The following is an 18,933-nucleotide window of genomic DNA, read 5'->3' on the forward strand; positions in this document are numbered from 1 at the left end:
ACTCACAAACTTCGAGATCATGACCTGAGCCAAAGTCAGACGCTCAACCGACTGAGCCACCCAGGCGCTCCTCATATGACCCTATTCTTACAAAAAAGTACAAAAATAGGCAAACTCATCTATGCTGTTAGGAATGAGGATAGTGGTTATGCTTGGTGGGAGTAGGAACCGGAGACAAGCATGGAAGTGGGTGCTTCACTGGGGTCAATGATGCTCTAATTCTTGGCTTGAGCATTGGTCATGCAGAGGTGCCTGCTTCATGAGAGCTCAGCCAGCTGTATGCTCACGAGAGTGCACGCCTTGTGTGTGCACCAGGCTTCAATAAAGAGTTGCAAGCCACCTGTAATGCTGGGAGGGACTGTATGTCAGAGGCTGACTATAAGGGCTGTGGAAAGGTGGAGTTCAGAAAAGGTCCATGGTGAATTGGGTCCTTCTGGGTGCCTCTTCTCTCAGAAGAGTGGGTACTTAGAGGAGGCTTGGCATCCTTGTGTTATTAAATCAAGCACTTCATTTTCCCGCAAAGGAGGTCTCTTCTCATCCATTTAGCTTTTGCAACAGAAATTACAGATACTTTAGGAATGGGGCTGTGAACAGAGGAAGGTTTTATTTTTCACATGGTTAAGTCTCTGTCCATTACCAGTGGGTGGCTTGACTCTCTGTCCCTCAATGTACACATCAGGAAAATGGGGTAATAATCTGGGACTGTTGCTCTGAGAGTTGTGGCTGATTCACTTCTAACCCCAGCAGGATGAAGAATGTGAGGAGACCATACAAATCCTGGAGGTCATTGTATTCTGATGCAGGGGGCATGGCGGCCAGGCGTGCCTTATCTGCTTGAGGATGAACAGAATCAGGATGCCAAGCTTCGTGCCTGCTGCATCCCTAGGAAGCTCTCATCTCAGCACTTTACATCATCCCCTGACATTTGGCCAACCCCCTGAGCCCACCCTTGTGGTCTCTTCCTCCCATGAAGACAGAAGCCCTGGGACCCAGCAGTGTTCGCAACAGCACACGGGCTGTTTCTCTCTCTTTCCTAGAGAAGAAAGCCAGGGCAGAGGCACGTGAGGCTGATGTTAATTGTTCTCTCAGGCTCCTGGCATGCCTACTGCCCTCCTCACTCCAGATGCCAGGAATGTCACAAGAAAACCACCCTGGAAAGCCATGTGATGTAACCTACCATTGTCCCTGACAGCCCAGGATCCCAGCTTGGCCTAGAGCCACAGCAGAGGGAGAGGAGAGAGAACAATGGGCTGAATGTAGACTTCATTTCACCTCTGTGCCTGATGCTTTCTTCCGACGTCTTTTTCAGCATTGGGCGACTATATATTGAGTACCTGCCAGGGCCCGGGCACTGGAGATGCTACAGCAAACAAACAAACAAAACTGGACCCTGACTCCATGGAGCTCACATTCCAGTGGGGAAAATAGCTGTTAAACAGATGTTCACACATATGAATAACAACCGGTTGTGTGATAAATATGGGAAGAAAGAGAACAAGGGTATCTGAGAGTGTATAATAAGGCGACCTAGACTGCTCTGGGGTGGTGAGGGGTGGCTCTGGAGAGGACATGACTTTGAAGCCAGCTCCTGAAGGCTGAACAGGTGTTACTGGCTAGAGAACATGCAGGGAAATGTCCTAGGCAGAGGGAATAGCTTGTACAGAGGTCTTAAGGCAGGAAGGAGAACGGCATCCAAGGGAGCTAAGAGAAGGTCAAGGTGGCTGAAGTGTGGTGCGTGAGCGCAGAGATCAGCCCAAGAGCCAGCTACAGAGGTAGCCAACACTCAGGCCGCAGAAGGCCTTGTGGGTTGTGGAAAGAATTTAGAAACTGACTTAAGAGTAACGGGTGTGGCTATTGAAGTGTCTTAAGCAAAATAATGATATGTGTCTATTTGTGTTTGTATTTTATTTATTTATTTATTTATTTATTTATTTATTTATTTAATGTTTTATTTATTTTTTGAGAGAGTGAAAGCAAGGGAGGGGCAGAAAGAGAGGGAGACAGGATCTGAAGCGGGCTGTGAGCTGACAGCAGGCAGCCTGATGTGGGGCTTGAACTCACAAATGGCGAGATCATGACCTGAGCCGAAGTGGGATGCTCAACTGACTGAGCCACCCAGCCGCCCCCATTTGTGGTTTTAAAAAGGTTACTCCAGCTTGTGGGTGGGCAGTGGATAGGTAAGGGATGAAAAGGTCCAAGCAAGATGAGTAGGAGGTCATGGCCTTGATCCAGGCAGAGAGTACGGCAGATTGGATGAGAGGGGTAGAGGCTGTGACAACAAACAGTGGAGAGATTAGAGCCACAATTTGGTGACAGAATGGCTAAGATTTAATGACAGAAGGGACGGGTTAGGGAGACAGAGGTATTTATTACGTCTGTGCATGATGGGTGTGTACAACTGGGTGGGATGGCTGACATGGGGAAAATGAGGAAAGCAGAAATGTACAGAAAATTCTAAATTCTGTGTTTATCTTAATCCTTGGAGGGGCTCTCCCTCAATAGATAAGAAAGTTGAGATCCAGAGTGGTTAAGAAACTCAGCCAAGGTCACAGAGCAACAAATCATAGCACCCAGGTACTTCATAGCTGATTACAGAGGCTCGTGTCTCTTAGACACCACATTGCTGCAGCCCGTCACAATTCACAGAGCAGTTTCAAATACGTCATCCCATTTTTTATTTCTACCAGGACAACCCTATAGGGTAGATGAAGCATATGGCATGATACCATTTTTATGGGCAAGGAAATTGAGGGCATTAACTTGAGCAACGTGTTCGAGCTGTAACTGGTGTGGACAGGATTGGAACTCTGGTCTCTGTGACTCCCAGAGCCTGCTTTTCCCACCGTCACCCCTCGCTGCTGAGTTCGTAAGTGCTGGTGTCAGATCAATTGCTTGGTGGACTAATATTGGGCAATTTTAGTTAACCTCCCTGCTCCTTAACTTCCTCACCTGTAAAATGGAGAAAATAATACGTCTCTCGGGCTTGTCACGAGTGTTCCACGAACAGATTGTAACGCATTGAGCATGGCGCCTCGCACAAAGCGTGCGCTCAGTTCTCATTCGACAGGAAGCCGTTACCGAGCATGCACTTGTTGGGCCAGGCACCCCCTTTCCCTTGAGGGAAAGCAGCGGAGGGCCCCAAGCTGCTGACCAGCTTTCCCCCAAAGGACATCCTTCCTGTCTCTATCAACCCCCCAGAAGGACTTCCAGTTTCCGTTCTCCCTGCTGGGCTCCCACCGCCGCAGACAGCCCATTGCGGAGTCTTGAGAATCCTTCCTCAACGACTCCTTTCTCCTTGCTCTTTTCTTCCCCATCCCCTGCGACGCTCCGATTCAGACTCATTTCCCTTTGCCTGATCCTCCCACGGCAGCTTTCAGCTGCCCTCCCAAGTGCTTGTCCAACGAGGTTTGTAATCTCTTGGGTCTTCTCATGGTCTACACAACATCACCACACCCCTTCATGGAGAAACCAGGCATCTCTGCAGTCTCCTGACAATCTCTTTTGAACTCATCTCTCAGTGTTATTCAACAGGGACCCTTGTCTCCAATCAAAAAATCCAACCACCATCTCCCAGTGTGTTACTCATAATCCTCTCACCACATTTCTGGTCACATCGTCCCTCAGACCCGGAAAGTCCCCCTCTGTCCTTTCTTCTCCCCTCACCTCGCTCCCCACTTTTTAAATAAGCTTATTTATTTATTTATTTATTTATTTATTTATTTATAGAAAGACAGAGTACTCAAGCTGGGGAGGGGCAGACAGAGAGGGAGAGAGAGAATTCTGAGAAGGCTCCGCGCTGTGAGCGCAAAGCCTGAGGCAGGGCTGGATCTCCCGAAACATGAGATCACAACCTGAGCCCAAATCAAGAGTCAGGTGCTTATCGACTGAGACACCCAGGTGTCTCTCCCCCTTGAGGCTCCACTCAAGTCTCACCTCCTTTGCGAAGCTGCCCCTGATTCTCTAGGCTAGAAATCTCTTCCACCGATCCTCAAGGTGTTGATGGCATTTTCCAGGCCTTGCGGGCTGCAGCCATGATGCCCAGCACAGCACGCAATACACAGTATGGTGCCCATCCACCACCACCACCTATGATATCTCTGCTTTTGGTACCCCTGCTCCTATGATCGAGCCACCCAGTCTTCAGTGGGCACACACGATCCTCACTTTCTCCCTGTCCTATCCTTTAGAGAACTCATACATTGCTCTCCCTCAGGATTCCCTCTCAATCACTCTCTTTGGCTCTCTGTTCTCCCCTCCCCATGGAGCAGGAAGAATCAGGCCAAAGAGCTAAAAAAGAAAACCCTTGTCTCCACCTGCTCCCGTCTTCAATACAGTTGTTGTTTCTGAGGTTGTTGCTTTTTTTTTTTTTAAATAGAGATTCGGCAAACCCTGTGATACTTTCTGATTGCTATATATACATATATTTATGCATTAAATTAGTCTCCAGGGGATACCCTGCTAAATATAGTAATTATGTGAACCAGAATGTTTTCAAACACCTTTCCCTCCTTGCTATTTTTCCCCTTTCCTGGAGCTGGGGGTGATGCTGTTGGGAAAGCTGGGTGGAACCTTGCCCTATGGGCCAAATGCTTTCCTTATTTAAGAATAAACTTCTTGAAGAGGCACAAAAAAGCTCAGAATCCAAGGGAAAATAACGGCAGAGATGCTTAGGTGATGAAGTCAGGACAGCATGCAGTAGTTGATACAGTCGTGGAGCTTTGAACTCTTCCACCTTCCCTTACTAATGGTATGACTGCAGGAAAATCCCTTACTCTCTTAGGACCTCAGCTTCCTCATCTGTGAAATGGAGGCATTAAGACTTACTCTGCAGGGTATTTTAGGATCAGGGATACATATATGCACAGTAGATAGTAGGTATTTGTGAAGCGGTGGCCATTAGTGTGATTAGGCTATTAATTCCTCCTTGGCTGAGAAGTTCATTAGCTGTACGGCTGTGGAGTTAATGGGACTCTCAGCCCACAGTGGATAAGGAAGTCCTAAGCTACTGGGTGTAGCATCCAGACCGAGAGTCACAGCACATCAGATCGGGAAGGAATCTTAGAAGTCCTCTGGGGAAAGCTCCCATTCTACAAATGAGAAAATTAAGGCCCAAGTTTCAGAAGTGGCATGGCCAAGGTCAAGAAGTTCATCATTACAGCCTGGTATCTTGATCGGTTGCCCATATAAGTCCCTCGCATGGTAGTCAATTATATCTTAGTGGCCACTGCATGACCTCTTTAGAGAGGCTTTTCTTTTGACATACAAACTTGAAACATGAGAATTTGAGTCCAGGCCTTGGCTTTGTCCTTAACAGCTGTCCCTTGACTTTGGACAATACACGTAGCCTCATTCGGCCCCGTTGTTTTCACCTTACCAATGGGCAGCATCATCTTGGCCTTGTAGGTTTGTGAGGATCAGAGGTTTTTGTAAGTCTGTGGGCCTATGCAGAACCACCCAGGCAGGTGATTGTACCTGTCCTCTCCTTCCAGAAGGGAGTTGCCTTCAGTAGGGAGAAGGAGGAACACATCTGGGACAAGGAGGAAAGGTCCTGTCCTCCCACCCTCTATGAGTTAGGCACACATGAGTTCTTAGAGATCCTACCTGTCCCAATGGGAAAGCGGTGGGGTTCTCATCATGGCTCCACACCTGGGTTACTGTGTGGCCTGATATCAGTTACTGTCTCTCTCTCTCTCTCTCTCTCTCTCTCTCTCTCTCTCCCTCTCTCTCCTTAAAACTTTAAAAGGGAAGTGGTTGTAGGACCACATAGTCACTAAGGCCTCATCCGTCTGTGAGCCACGCTCCCCAGCTACTGAAATCAGCACTGCCCATTATGAGGTAAGGAGCTTTATCTCCTCAGGGCTGAAGCATCTAGGTTTGCCCCAGGCTCCTCACTCCACCCTCTTGGGGGGTCCGCTGGGAGGGTTGTCTGGAACTAGACACCGCCTGTCTCCTAATTTTCCCAACTCACTCTGAACTTCTCAGGTGACGGGGCATCTGGCCTCTGGTAGGGCTGAGAGAAGGGCGTTGGGCCCAGCATCCCACAGAGTCAGTGATGAGCCAGGATCATAAGAATCAAGGATGCATGTATTGAGCCAGAGCCTATACACGGACACTACCAGAAGGAGACACTCCAGGGGCTCAGCCACCTTAGCTCCATTTTACAGACGAGGAAGCCGTGTCCATGCGATCCCACCCGTTGACCTAACCACAGGGCTCCTAAAGACAGTTAAGTCTCCCTGACTCATTTAACCTCTTGACAATACTATTCAAGGGATCACTACTATTATCTTCATCATCCAGGTAAGGAAACTACAGCTCAGAGAAGGTAAGATTAGCTCATTCAGGTCTGCACAGCAGGTAAGAGGGGGAGTCAGAATGTTTAGTGTTAGTTTTGAAAACCTCACTTATTATTTCATGTTTACTCCTCCAGGTGCTGCCTCAGTTTCTTCTGAATAATTACTTTCTGAGTCACCAGAGGCACTGAACTGAATGACACAGATGAAAGGCACCCGTTTTATTTTGCCACCTGTTTTGATCTGCACTCTTGCAAAGGTCTGTACTGACGAGTCAAAGACAGGCCTTTGTTATGTTAAATAGCAGTAATTCATAACCCACATGTTAAAAAAAAGCTACGAATTTTATTTACGCATTTTCTTTGTACCAGGTGGGGTGGATAGCAGCATCATTTAGTCCTTACGTCAACCTTCTTGTTATCCCTATTCTACAGATGGCAAGGAAGGGTGAGAAAGAATAGCTGAATGCCCAAAGTCATCCTGCCATCAGGTGACAGAGCCAGGATCCAGCGTGAGTGACCGTCATGTGGTTCTCAACCTAAGCTGTGAATTAGGATCATGTGGGGAGCTTTTGGAAATTAGGATGTTGTGCCCTCCCCCAGACGAACCGAGTCAGGATCTCTGGGATGCAGAGGGTAGAGCATCTGTGTCTGGTAAAGCTGACGCTCAGTGAAGGCTCAAAATTGCTGCTTTACTGGCAGAGGATTCTTTCCCACTAGCTGGTCATGCCAAGTGACTAAGTGGTGTCAACTTTCCAGAAGCCCCCTGTGGTTATGAGGGTTGCCTCAGCCTTCTTGGTGCCAGAGAGGTAAATACCAGAGCTTCCTGCCACCAGAGCTGCCCCACAGATATAATGCGAGACATTTATGTACTTTTCCATTTTCCAGTAACTCTGCTTTAAAAAATCTGTTTTTGGGGGCTCCTGGGTGGCTCAGTCGGTTGAGTGCCCGACCGGCTCAGGTCATGATCTCACGGTTCATGACTTCGAGTCACGTGTTGGGTTCTGTGCTGACAGCTTGGAGCCTGAAGCTTGCTTCCGGTTCTGTGTCTCCCTTTCTCTCTGCCCCTCCCCCACACCTCAAAAATAAATAAACATAAAAAAAATTTTTTAATAAAAATCTGTTCTACTTAATTTTTAAAATTTTTAAAAAATTTTATTTTATTTTTTATTTTGAAAGAGATACAGAGCAAGCCAGGGAGGGACAGAGAGAGAGGGAGGCAGAATCCCAAGCAGGCTCTGTGTTGTTGGTGCAGAGCCCAATGTGGGGTTTGAAATCACGAACTGTGAGATCATGACCTGAGCCGAAATCAAGAGTCGGATGCTTAACCGACTGAGCCGCCCAGGTGTCCCTCTAGTAACTCTGTTTCAAACGAAAGTGAAAAGAAACGAGTGAAACTGATTGGCAAAATCAATGTTTTATCTAACCATATATATATATATATATATATATATATATGTATATATATATAATTGCAACATATAATAAACATAAAAATAATTAATAGATGTAATACATTCCTTTTTTTTTTGATAAAGTCTTAGATTTTTTTTTTTTCAACGTTTATTTATTTTTGGGACAGAGAGAGACAGAGCATGAATGGGGGAGGGGCAGAGAGAGAGGGAGACACAGAATCGGAAAGAGGCTCCAGGCTCTGAGCCATCAGCCCAGAGCCCGACGCGGGGCTCGAACTCACAGACCGCAAGATCGTGACCTGGCTGAAGTCGGACGCTTAACTGACTGCGCCACCCAGGCGCCCCTTGATCAAGTCTTAGAAATCTGTCAGGTATGTTATCCTGACAGCATGTTTCACTTTGGACCAGCCTCATTTCAAGTGCTAGACAACAACAACGTGGTGAAAGTGGCTTTAGAACATTTTCTCTGGCCCTTGCTTCCACCCCCAAGGTCTCAGATTCATACAGGAATTATCACAGTATGCCCAGAGAAAGTGTCCCTCATTGGATTTTCACGGACTTCTAGGTACCAATCTATCTTATTACCTACACACAGTCTCTTCAATCTGTAATAAAAAATCTCTGCCCTCCCAAACGCCCAACGATTACCCCCATAGCATTAGCTAGTACCTCCGTCCCATCACATAATGACCATCGTTGTGTATGTATGGTGAGAATATTTAAGCTTTACTCTCTTAGTAACCATTCCACCCACTGACTGTTTATGAAGGGTCTAGCCTTGGGCAGAACTCCAGGAATTTCACTTTGGCAAGATGATAGAAGGCCAGCCCTCCTCCCTTCATACTCCTTTCTTGGTTTGTTTCTAAAAAGTGAAATGTCTTGAGAAGTAATTTGATGATATGGATCAGGAGACATAAAAAAAAAATATCCATTCCCTTTGACCAAGTAATTTCCTAAGGAAATAATCTGAAAGAGTAGAGAAAGCTTCATGCCTGGAGATGCTTATCGGGGTCTTATTTACGCTATGAAAATAATTGGACACCCCCCAAATGTTCGGCGCTGCTGGGGTGATTACAGAGGCTGAGCCGAGTCTAAAGAGTGGGAAATCATGCAGCCATTTAAAATACTATCAGAAAGTCATCATAAAGGAGACTTCTTATGGAAAAACACAAAGGGGAAAGAGTAAGAATCAAAATTGTTTATGCAGGATTGTAAGCATGGAAAAATATCTCAACACAACAAAATTACAGAAAGAGAATACACCAAGGAGCTCAAAGTAGTTTTCTTTGGGTGGTATTATGATGGGCAATTTTTCCCTTCCTTTTTTCCACTTATCTGTATTTTTTTGAAACACAGTGAGTACACACTCCTTTCATAATAAAATAGGCTCTGTCATAATAAGTAAACAGAGTTAAGGGGGAAAAAGAAACTTTAAAAAGCAATTAGCAAGTCTTCTGCATGTTAGAAAAATCGTTTGGCTACGCCTCTGGGGTCCCGGGGGAGGGGAGGGAGTAGCAAAGGGGATTATGGGTGTGGAGGCTCCACTGTTGCCAGGCAGATTTGCATTTTGCACACTGATGCATCATTTCTGACAATTTGCAAAGTCTTCCTAGGGCCTTGGACTGGGGCTGCCCCTCAAACAAAAAGCCAGTTTGTGAGGAAGACCCCTCTTCAGTGGTGTTGACACAACAAACTCTTTCTTCAGCCTGGAGCTGCAAAATGGACGTATTCAGCGCCCTCAGGAAGAGGCTGGACAAGGAGAGGCTCAGTTGCTCTAAGTCTAAAATTAAGTGTCTGAGAAGAACAACTATTTTCGAATCCCCTGGGTGGCAGCATCTTTCGTCTGAGTTTGAAACCCCGAGGCCTTCTAGAGTCTACGCTTTCCAAAAGGGAGCCTCATAACCTTTATTGTAAGATAAGCTCCGAGGAGGGGCGTTGGCTGAGGCATCTTAGGAGACAGGTGTTAATGTGCCCATTTCATAGACAATGAAACTGAGGCTCAGAGGGTGTGGAGAAAGTCGCTACAGGAGTGAGGGGCACTCCTGGGGTCCAAATTCAGGCCTGCCTGGCTCCGAAGCGGATGTACTTCCATTGTGTGACAGCTCTGCCTTCTCTTTTCGGCTCTACTCTGCAGGGGCTAAGAGGGGGAGGGCATGCCTTGGAAGACAGAAAATCGGCTGCTGAGTTGGCCCCCAGTCCTGCCCAGTTAGATTTTCCCATTGCTGGGTTCTCACAGTTTAATGCAAAAAGGGAAAGAGACCCGTCCCCCAACGGCCACGGCCACGTAGCCTGTTCCAAACAGACCCCATCGGCAATCCACCCAGCTGGCGCGCAGTCCTCAAAGTTGAGGAACGGTTTGACCAAAGAGGCCATTCTTATCTGAAGGGAGGATCTTTGGCCCTCCCAAAACGAGGGGAGATGGGCTGTGTTATTTGTAGGGGTTATTTAGAATGCAGGCAACTGTTCCTTCTCCCCACACGAGCAACCCAACCCAAGACCACGGTGGCTCGGGTGGCTCGTGTGTCATCCTCTCCTGACAAGGATTGACAAAGGGTCCTCTGTATTCGGCAGGTGATGGGGGTCGTCTCCCTGTGGGCAGCGGAAGACTGAGGAATAACTCAGGCAAGCTGCACACATGCAGGCTGTCAGGGTGATTCACAGAGTAATTACTGAATAATACAGTGTAAACTATTAGGAGATAATAACAATAAGTCAGGATTGACTCATCGCTTTGAAAACTTGGGGCTGCCAGACCTACCAGTTATTTGCTCTTTCTCCAAGTCTGTAAAACAGTGTAATCTGAGCCAAGTCTGGCAGCTGGATTCAAAAGAGACAGATCTATTATTCCCTTTTTTTTTTACATTAAACTGTGAGAACCCCAGAAATGGCAAAATATTAATGCAAGCAGTTAGGCTAATATCAGCTCAAGTGCCCAGACAAAATGATAATTGTCAGCCACCTAAAACCGCTAGCTATGGGGTGGGTCCTGAAAGCCAAAAATAAAGCCAGGGCAGAAGGATGGACATGCCTTGTTCTAACGGAAAGGAAAACAAAATAACATAATGAAAGCCAGAATTGCTGGAACGCCTACTACGTGCCAGGTAATTTACACACGTTCCCTTCACGTTCTCACAAATTAGCAATTGGGAAAGCTTGGTCTCATTTTTGGGTTGAAGAAACTGTGGTTTAGTTTAATCTAAGTAGTGCAGGCGAAGTGACAGAGGTCGAAGGTAGGGGAGATAGGTTTCACACTCCTATATGAGGGGTTTCAAAATCCAGGCATTTCCCACCACTCCGGGCTATCCCAGGAGCTGTCTGGGTGGGTCAGGGGACGCATAAGCCTGGTTGACATCTGGGAGAACCTATACTCTTTAGGGGCTTCAAAAGAAGAAAAATGCCATGCCCTGTGGCTGCCACCAGGATTGGCCACGTGCATGACAGAAGCAGGTCCAAGCACAAGGGGGTCCCCAGCTGAGGGGCTACAGCCACATGTGCATGAATGTGACAATGTCCAAGCTCAGAATTATTGATCAAATACTCAGGAAGCAACTATGTCACGTTAGGACTTCGGGCCACAAAGATGATGAAGACAGTCCCTACATACAGCTCAGCCTGCCAGCTCCCATCCCCAGACACACAAGTGCTACACAGAAACAGGAGACTCATAGAAGGGGGAGGTACTAAGGCAGAGTTTCCTTTCTAAAAAAAAAAAAAAATTTAACGTTTATTTATTTTTGAGAGAGAGACAGAGCACGAGCAGGGGAGGGGCAGAGAGAGACACAGAATCTGAAGCTGGCCCCAGGCTCTGAGCCGTTGGCACAGAGCCCAACGCGGGGCTCGAACTCGTGAACCGTGAGATCATGACCGACTCAAAGTCCTACGTTTAACCAACTGAACCACCCAGGCACCTGCAGGGTTTCCTTTGAATGGAGGTGGCATTAGAGTGAAGACTTGAGGGGTAATTAGGAGAGAAAAGGAAGTGTTTAGAGAGAAGAGCCTAAGTATGCAAAAGCACCAGGCACCAAAGTTCTGGGATGCCAATGTGCTGTGGCAGAGTGGGGCGTGCACAGGAGGAGGGAGAGTGTGATAAACTAGGTACCACACACATGGTCTGGGCTTGATCTAGCAGCAGTAGGGAGATGGGCGAATGGACTGGTGATAACTCTGGGAGAGTTCCTCTCAGGGCAAGCAGGGTGCAGGATCCAGATACAGTGCCTAGAATCCAGGCCTGGAAGCCAGGAGGTCTGGAGGGAAGAAGAGAGCCAAAGGGAGGGAGGGAAGGGACTGGAACAAAGGGGGAGGTTGCCCGGAAAGCCTGGGGCAGAGATCTAGGCTGTGCCCCGTAGCGGAAGGAGGGAGCAGGGAACAGTAAAGGGCTTCCCTTGGACCAGAGCTGTCTGGACCCGGGATTTCCATGGGCAGCTCCCTGGAACTGATGAGGGCCCAGCCAGGAGCTAGTTTTCCAAGGGTGGTCCTGGAGGCCTTCTGGTATTTCACCATACGTCCAAAACTTTGGAGCTAGTCTCCCCGCTGAGCTTGTCAAATCTCCCCTCTGCTTCTGTCCCTGCCATTCAGCACCCCCACCCCGAGCCACTCCATGGAAGAGTGGGGCGGGGGGGTGGGTAGGAACAGGGTGGTCCTGGGACAGTCACAGACCTGCATCTGCCTTCTCAACCTGCTGCTGGCCGTCCCCTGGCCTCAGACACCTCCCTGCCTCCAGGCTCTCTGTCCTTCGAGACAGTTTCAGGATCGTTTCAAAGCTTTAAAAAATGGGGTTTATAACTCCAGCGTCTCTAGGTCACTCATTTATTCTGTTGAGGTTCTTTATCCTTCACAAGGAAAGAGCAAGGAGAAATGCCACGTCAAGCTGAGCCAAGCCATACTGGATGAAGCCTGCAGCAAAAGGAAAAATGACTAGTACGAAGCCTGTCTTTATTTAAAATGCAGATCTTTTGTTCATCATGAGGTGTTTCTTTTCTGACCTTAATTTTGATTTTTAAAAAGTACTGTATTTAGGGGTGCCTGGGTGGCTCAGTCCATTAAGCAGCTGACTCTTGATTTCAGCTCAGGTCATGCTCTCACAGTTCGTGAGATGGAGCCTCGAGTCAGGCCCTCTGCTGTCAGCACAGTCTGCTTTGGATCTTCTGTCCCCCTCTCTCTGCCCCTCCCCTGCTCATTCTCTCTCTCTGTCTCTCTTCCTCACTCTCCCTCTTTCTCTCAATGAATAAACTTTAAAAAATGTATAAGAAGTATTGCATTTAAAACTGCTTTATCTTGAGATTTTTGGCACCCCTTAAGTTTTTGCACCCGGACAAGGGCTTCCTTTCCCCAGTGCCTGGCAGGGGCCTGAAGGAGATGAGCGCCTACTGTATGCTTTACAGAAATCCCTGGTTGGTCCTCACAGGGCTGTGGGGGGGGTATCATTCATCCAGTTCTGCAGGTGAGGACCGTGAAGCCCAGAAAGGTTAAGTGAGTTGCTCAAGGCTTGCCTGTGTCTGGAGAGCGATCGGAGTTTCCAGGTTCTGTCTGAGCCTCTCTCTCTCTCTTTGGAGAGCTGGCTGGAGCCTGACTGATTCTACAAAGCCAGGCCTGTTGATTGTGGTGTAACCTGTCACGCACGAGGTAACGGGGCTTCTGTTGGCTGCTACAAAAAGGTACCAGACGGTCAGATTTGTCAGTGTGCTCATGGCACAGAGGAGCCGGAAAGACTCTGAATCTAGACAAATGGCCTTGGTTCTTGAGACAGAAATATTCCTAGAGCAGAGAAGGGTGATTTGTCAGGCTGCCTGGGCCGGATGGAAATGTCTTCCGAGAACATCCAGCTCCCTTTTTAATTTGGGGCTCTTCAAACACCCCACCAGAGCTGGCTTTATGCTCGTGAGTGGTCCTGCCCTCTCAGAGGGGGGCCATGGGAGAGATAAGTGGTCCCAGGGCCCCCGTCAGGCCCTGCCATTGGCACTCCGGTGACGGAACAGCAGCAGAACCCAAAGTGCTTGGACTCTGCAGTCTAGCAGACCTGGGTTCAAACCCTGACTCCACCACTTCATAGAGTAACCATGGCGACCATTTGTTGAGGCCTGCCTAGGCCACTGGTGGCCTCACAGAGCCTCATCATGATTCTGCCTTCTACGGTTGTGGAAACTGAGGCTCTGAGAGGTGTTGTGGCCCAAGGACATGCAGTGGTTAAGAGCAGAATCCAGATTTTCAACCTAAGGTGGACTGACTCCGAAGTTTTTGCTAGGCTTTCCCCTGGGAAGCGTGGGACCTGGGGCAGAGCCTCAGTTTCTTCCACTGTTCAATGGGGCTAGTGATGCTGTCAGCATTTTTGTGAGGATACAGTGAGGTCACGCATTTGGTGAACATCCATTGGGTGACCATACTGCTCTGGGCCCCCGCTGGCTCTGGAAGCAGGAGGATGAAGACAGGTCCGGCAAAACGGAACTCACAGGCTACCAGGAGAAGCTGGGAGTAAACAGAGATGGGAGCCTCCCATGAGAGTTGCATGGCGGAGGAGAGCTGGGCTGACCGGGAGGAAGGGTGTAAGCGGGTGAGACCCCCAGGGTGGCTTCCTAGAGGAGGTGACATCCAGCTTGGGTTTTGAAGAAAAGGGGGGAAAGGTGATTCCAGGCAGTAAGTGCAAATCAGAGGTACAAAGGCCCGCGTGCGCGGGCATGGCCAGGGGTGCTGGCGAGAGCACGCATTCCTAGCGGGGGGAATTGTTGCTGATGGTGAAAATCAGTTCTTGGGGAGGAGGGTGAACAATCTTGGATATTTTAACAGTTTGTGGCCTTCCAAAGGGTCACGGTGCACAAACATATACAGCATATTTGAGATACTAAAATTTCTTGGGAAGATGAGGAGAAAAAGTCTAAAAAGTCTCTGTAGGCTACAACATGGATGAACCTGGAAGATACTACGCTAAGTATGCTAGGCATAAAAGATAAATACTGCACGATTCCACTTATGCGAGGCCCCTAGAGTCGTCAAATTCATACAGAAAGAAAGTACAGTGGTAGTTGCCTGGAGCTGGGGCGTAGGGCCAAGGGGAGTTATTGTTGAATAAGTCAGAGTTTCAGCTCAGCCAAGTGAACAATTCTGGAGATTCGATGTACAACAATGTGAATATACTTAATGTGATTGAACCGTACACTTAGAAACGTTTAAATGGTAAATTTTACATTACCTTTCTTTTCACCACAGTAATTTTTTTTTAACGAAAAAAGAGAGCCTCCTTAGGAAAAAAGCAGCCATCGACAATACGTGGATGAATGGACGTGGTTATGTTCCGATAAAAAAACCTTATTTACAAAGTAGAGTGCGTTTGGATTTGGCCTGTGGGCTGCAGTTTGCTGACCCCTGCTATGCACTCAGGGGGCCCAATCTGTATTTTAAGAGGCCACTTTGGCGTCTCCATTTGGATCGGAGAGAGTGTAAGATCTTGAACTGAGCCGAAGTCAGACGTTCAACCAACTGAGCAACCCAGGTGCCCCTTAATTAAGAACTTTCTGAACTTTCTAGATAAGGTGAGTAGGGCACGAATAATTATCAGCATCCCTAGCTTGCATCCGAAGAGACCAAACTCTGGCAGATTAAGAAATTGGCCCCTGACAGGGGTCCTTCCCACCCCCAGCACAGTGCCTAGCCCTCAAGGTGGGCCCTTTTTCTTTCCCTGTGCCAGGCAGGCAGTGTCCTTTTTTTTTTTTTTTAAATGCTTAATTTACTTATTTTGAGAGACAGAGGGAGAGACAGAAAGAGAGATAGCATGATCTGGGGTCTGGGGGTGGGGGCGGAGGCAGAGAGAGGGAGAGAGGGAGAGAGAGAATCCCAAACAGGCTCCATGCTGTCAGCGCAGAGCCTGACTCGGGGTTCGATCTCACAAGCCGTGAGATCATGACCTGAGCTGAAACCAAGAGTCAGACACTTAACCAACCGAGCCACCCAGGTGTGCCAGAGGCAGTGTCTTCTGAGTGGGGGGTAGGATAAAGCTGCCTCTCTTTTTGACCGTGTGCACACCCAGGGCTGTGATGGCTCCGGACCCTGACACCGTGGGAAGGGAAGAGATATACCTCTTTGACATCATCTTAGCCACAGCAAGAAGGCCAGAGCCAGATCTGGCAGTGGTGACAATCAGAGAGCTATCTGATATTCCTCTGTAAGTCATTTGTTAGCAAAATCTGCCTGCTCTCCCTGCCCCCCTCCCCTGTCAAACCTTCCCCCCCGCCCCCCCACATTTCATAGCTTTGATTCATTAAATCCAACTGCTGGAAATGCAGGTAACACTCAGAATTGTATTTTAAGCAGGCAAGGATTGACTGCTTTAAAGGTGGCCCCTCTAAAAAGGTTAATATTATAAATATAAATGCACCTTAAATGGCTAATACATAACCAAGTGCCACAAATATGGAAATGTCAGCAGCGCTAAAACTCAGAAAACAAGAGAAAAAGACAGCTTGCCTCTGCTGTCTGCTGTATTTTGTGAAGGTCTGTGCTGCTAAGCCAGGCTACCAATTGGGCTGGTGACACACCTCCAGGTCCCCTTGTGGCCAGCGGGCCATTGGGCGTGAGTGGATCAGAGGAAAAAAAAAACTACTGTCAGGGTCTCTTCAGATGCAAGCTAGGGATGCTGATAATTATTCTTGCTCTACTCACCTTATCTAGAAAGTTCAGAAAGTTCTTAATTAAGGGGCGCCTGGGTAGCTCAGTTGGTTGAGTGTTCGATTTTGGCTCAGGTCATGCATGATCTCACGCGGCTCCTGAGTTTGAGCCCCACATTGGACCTGCTGCTGTCAGCGCAGAGCCCGCTTTGGATCTTCTGTCCCCCTCTCTCTCTGACCCTTCCCCGCTCGCGCTCTCTCTCAAAAATAAATAAATCTTTAGAAAAAGGGTTCTTAATTCACTATGAATCCCACCACAAGTGTTGGGTAATGCTATTTTTCTCTAGCACCTAGATCAGGGCTCGGCATGCAGTCATTGCTCAATAAATGCTCACTGAATGAACATTTCTTCTCTCTGCTTACATCTTTAAAAAACATTTTTAATGTTTATTTTTGAGAGACAGAGGGAGACAGAGCATGAGAGGGGGAGGGGCAGAGAGAGGGAGACACAGAATCTGAAGCAGGTGCCAGGCTCTGAGCTGTCAGCACAGATCCCAATGCGAACCTACAAACTATGAGACTTGAACCTACAAACTATGAGATCATGACCTGAGCCAAAGTCAGAAACCCAACCAACTGAGCCACCCAGGGCTCCCCTTACAACCTTTTCTTCTTCCCAAGGTCTGTACTGCTTTGAAATTGGCTTTCATTAGTTTAGATTAATGCTAAAATTTCAGGTATGACTTCCCCCAGGGTGTGCTTGTGTTTTCTGGGAGATGATGTCAGAGAGAAACTTTTCTAAGATTTAAAGGAATAGATGACTAATAGTGGAATTTCAAGTGAATCAATAGTGCAGGGAAGGAGGCATTCATGATCCTCAAATTAGACTGCGGAGGGGGTGAGACTTGGTGAGACTCTGGGCACACCAAGCGAGTTCTGTGTAGTGAGTATGTGTGTGTGCGTACGTGTGTGGAAGGAGACGTGGGTGTGTGTGAATGAATATGTGCACATTGTATGCATAGATAAGCCAGGGCCAGGATTAGGGTAAAGCAAGTGAAGTGCTGGGGAGCATGGCTTAAGGAGGCACTTATTCTCGGGTGCTAACCCAGCTCCTGTGTGACCCCAGGAGTGAACGCCTCTGTAAATATCGTGTCTCTATGTGCCTCACCCTGGTCCCAGCCTTGGGATATTCACACGTGTGTAGGGAAGGGGCCTTGTTTAAAATTAGTTCACGAGGAAGAGCCAACATCCTGATTCTAAAAAGCCTTCCAAACCAAGGACAGATTTCCTTAAATTTTGGATTTAGAGGAGATGATTAAGGTCAATCAATCCAATGGCAATCAAATGTTAATGTGCATCAAAATCACCTGGCCAAAGCCAGTTAAACCTCTAGATTCCCAGGCCCAGGCCCAGGCCCAAGATTCAGGGCTGGGGCCCTAGAATCTGCATGTTTGATAGGCATACCTACTCCTCATTTCAAGTAATTCTGATGTGGGTTGTCCGGGACCACCCACAGAGAAACTCTTATAGTTAGGGTGATCGTGCAATTCATCATCCAAACCAGGTCGCTTTGAGAATGAAAAGAATTTGTCACAGCTTAAATCAGAGGGTGGCAACTGTGCCTGTTTCTGTAATAAAGTTTATTGGAGCATAGCCACGCCATTACCCATGGCTGCAGAGTTCTAAACTGTAATGGCAGAGTTGAGTAGTTGCAACAGAGACCACATGGTTTGCAAGGCTTAAAATATTTACTCTCTTTTTTTTTTTTTTTTTTTTTTTTACAGAAAGTTTCCAACGCCTGGTTTGGATTACTGCTCAACAAAAGTTTACTTCACCTCCCCCAGCTCTTCCTTCTGTGGGCAGAGTATGCATCTCCATGTCGTTGATATTGGGCTTAGCCATGTCTCTTACTTTGGGTGATGGGGTGTTAGGGACATGACATGGTCTTACTCTCTTGTTCTGCTCTCATGCCAATGAGAAGAACATGTCCTGACTAGCCTGTGCGTCCATGGAGAATGAAGGATACGCGAAACAGACCCAGACCCAATTCACTGTGTACAGCCAAGCCCAGCATATCCACAGACTCACGAGCGAGCATAATGGATTGTTGCCTTAAGTCATTGAATTTTAGGGTGGTTTGTTAAACAGCATTATTACAGCAATCAGTGACTGATACTGAGACACTATCAATAATTACTCTGTGTTTACAGGCATAATCTGGAAATGGTTACCTTATCTATAGTCTAACCATCCTCCTTGCACGTAGAAGGAAGCTGAGGCTCAGAGGGGTTGGGGTTGGGCCAAGTAAATTTTGGGTAATTCTTAGCTGCCTCCCTGCACTGCATCATTCAAAATTGGGTTGTGGATACACAGCTACACAACCTCTGAAGAGAGATGCTTAGCGGTCCTTGAGATAAACTGGAGTGGGCTTAGGGTGAGGTGGGGTCAGGTTGGGATTTGCCCTGAGTGCTGATGCCCCTTTGCCAGGGTGCTGGGTAAAGGCCTGCCTCAGACCGACGACGTCTCTTGAGATGAATGCCCCTACCCACTCCTGAACAAATAAATAGCAAGAAAAATGCAACCCAAGGGAAGCAGCACCAAGAATAATTATATAGCAGTCACATATTTTGAT

General features: G+C 47.6%; 1 protein-coding gene and 2 long non-coding RNA genes across 3 annotated transcripts in view; 1 reads left to right on the forward strand and 2 right to left on the reverse strand.

The window, feature by feature from the left end:
- Positions 1 to 18,933, reverse strand: part of ASIC2 (acid sensing ion channel subunit 2) — a 1,012,019-nt gene that overhangs the window by 298,974 nt on the left and 694,112 nt on the right. The gene's annotated exons all lie outside the window — the stretch shown is intronic.
- Positions 4,704 to 5,874, reverse strand: LOC111557727. The gene is made up of 2 exons (XR_002737960.2): positions 5,602 to 5,874; positions 4,704 to 5,087 (listed from the first exon to the last, which is right to left on the reverse strand). It is a non-coding gene; the product is annotated as an uncharacterized LOC111557727 (long non-coding RNA).
- Positions 5,874 to 18,487, forward strand: LOC109494279. The gene is made up of 4 exons (XR_002149002.3): positions 5,874 to 6,300; positions 6,431 to 6,552; positions 6,728 to 6,804; positions 18,086 to 18,487. It is a non-coding gene; the product is annotated as an uncharacterized LOC109494279 (long non-coding RNA).

This window comes from Felis catus, chromosome E1 (genome assembly GCF_018350175.1).
Source record: "Felis catus isolate Fca126 chromosome E1, F.catus_Fca126_mat1.0, whole genome shotgun sequence".
Taxonomy (NCBI): Eukaryota; Metazoa; Chordata; class Mammalia; order Carnivora; family Felidae; genus Felis; species Felis catus.